Raw genomic sequence first — 2,500 nt, 5'->3', positions numbered from 1 at the left:
AAAGAAGAAGAGATAAACTATACTATCATTTGTTCAGAACCAAAGCAGAATTACAAAAGAACACACCGCCGCGTCTCCAACATCCATAACACGAATTCCACAAGCAGAACAACTTCCAGCCCAACGACGAAGCGTACAACGAAATCGGCTTCATAAAGTGAGCCACAGGGAGCAGCAGCCGGAGATCAATAATGCCAAGTAACAGCCTATATAAAGAACCGCAATGTCTTCGTATCAAGTACACGCGGGCTTGCAACTCTGCATCAGGAGACTTCGTGTGCAACTTGGATGTCTCCTCACTGAAAGCTGGATTGCAGAATCGTCTTTGGGAGTAAAAGGGAAAAGATAAAAAACGAAGAAGAAAGAGGGTGTGTGTGTGTGGGGGGGGGGGGGGGGGAAGAAGGAGACGAAGAAGAAGAAGAAGAAGAAGGAGGAGGAGGAGGAGGAGGAGGAGAAGGAGGAGGAGGAGGAGACGAAGAAGAAGAGGAAGAAGAAGAAGGAGGAGGAAAAAGAAGAAAGGGAAAAGATAAAGAAATAGGAAAACGGAAAGAAGAAGAAGAAGGAAAAGTTAAAATGAAATAGAATTAAAGCAAAATTAGAATAAGTATAAGAAAACGAAGAAAAAAAAAGAAGAAAGAAAAAAAGACGAAGAAAAAGAAGAAGAAGAAGAAGAAGAAGAAGACGCAGGTGGTTAGAGATCTTGCTCCACGCAATATTTCCTTCTGATATCCTCATTTGTCACAAGATATCTGCTTTGGTCTGCTTGGGAATTCCTGGGCAGGTAAAAGGCAGCGTTAGCGGGAAATCTCATCTTCGTTAAAGTTGTAGATATAATGTAAGTTATATGCCATAAATCGTAGATATGATATAAATGGTAAACTCTAAATTGTAAATATGATATAGATTATAAGCTATAAATTGTAAGTTTGATATAGAGTATAAACTCTAAATTGTAAATTTGATATAGATTATAAACTATAAATTGTAGTTATGATATACATTATGATAAAATATAATTTGCAAACATAACATAAATCACAAACTATAAACAATAATACAAATAAACAAACTACATATTGTGTATAATGATATAAATCGAAGTTGTAAATGTCCAGCGTAAACGTCACAGCTCTTCAAGAGAGGCAAGGAAGAAATTATTTTGTGGGAATGATGAAGGGTTAAGTTACTGAAAATTGTTGGTCTTGATTCAATGCGATAGCAGTTATGGCTTCAAAGTCTCCACAGGTTGATTTTGATTGAATTCAGGCTGTGTGGGATTGCAGATGATGGCAGTAGGATGCAGAACTAAGAGTTAAAAGATAAAATAATAATGATAATAATGATGGTAATAGTAACGATGATGATGATGATGATAATGATGAGGATGATGATGATGATGATAATGATGAGGATGATGATGATGATGATGATGATGATGATAATGATGAGGATGATGATGATGATGATAATGATGAGGATGATGATGATGATGATAATGATAATGATAATGATAATGATGATGATAATGATGATGATGATGATGATTGATGATGATAATGATTGATGATGATGATTGATGATGATGATAATAATGATGATGGTGATGATGATGATGATGATGATAATGCTAATGCTAATGCTAATGCTAATAATAACGATAATTATAATAATACTACTAATAATAATAATAACAACAACAGCAACAAAAAAAACAACAACAACAACAACAATAATAATAATAATAAAGATAATAATAATATAAAAAATAAGATAAAACACAAAGCATAGACATATCTAACTCAAGCTCCATCCCGATTAGACTCTTGTGCAAATCGACTCCATGAAAGGAAATGATTTGGCCGATTTTCCTTCCTCGTTCACATTTGCTGAAAGAAAAAGAAAGAGAGAGTGAAAGAAATAAGAGAAAGTGGGAATGGAATAAATAGAATAAAAGAAAGAAAGAAAGAGAGAAAGAATTAACAGAAAGAAAGAGTGAAAGAAATTAGGGAAAGAGGGATTGATATAGATAAAAGATAGGAAGAATGAAAAAAATAAAAGACTGAAAGAAATAGGATAAAGAAAGAACGGAAGAAATAAAATAAAAGAAAGAATGAAAACGTGAAAGAAATAAGAGCAAGAAAGACTGTGAGAAATGAAGGAAAGAGAGAATTAAATAAACAAAAGAAAGGAAGAATTAAAAAAATAAGAGAAAGAGAGAATTAAAGAAGTAAAAGAAAGACTGCGAGAATTAAAGAAAAAATTAAAATGAAAGAAATGATAAAGAAAAATAACGAAAGAAAAAAAATAAAGAAAGAATGAAAATGAAAGAAATGGTAGATAGAATGAAAGTAATAAGAGAAAGAGAGAATGAGAAACATGAAAAAGTGAGAATGAAATAAATAAAAGACTGAAGGAAAGGAGAGAGAGAGAAAATGAATAAAAAAGAAAGAAATAGAATGAGAGAAATAAGAGAAAGAGAGAATAAAGTAAATAAAAGAAA

This window comes from Penaeus chinensis, chromosome 13, assembly GCF_019202785.1.
Source record: "Penaeus chinensis breed Huanghai No. 1 chromosome 13, ASM1920278v2, whole genome shotgun sequence".
Taxonomy (NCBI): Eukaryota; Metazoa; Arthropoda; class Malacostraca; order Decapoda; family Penaeidae; genus Penaeus; species Penaeus chinensis.
The sequence above is the reverse complement of the archived record's forward strand: the minus strand, read 5'-3'. Positions refer to the sequence as shown.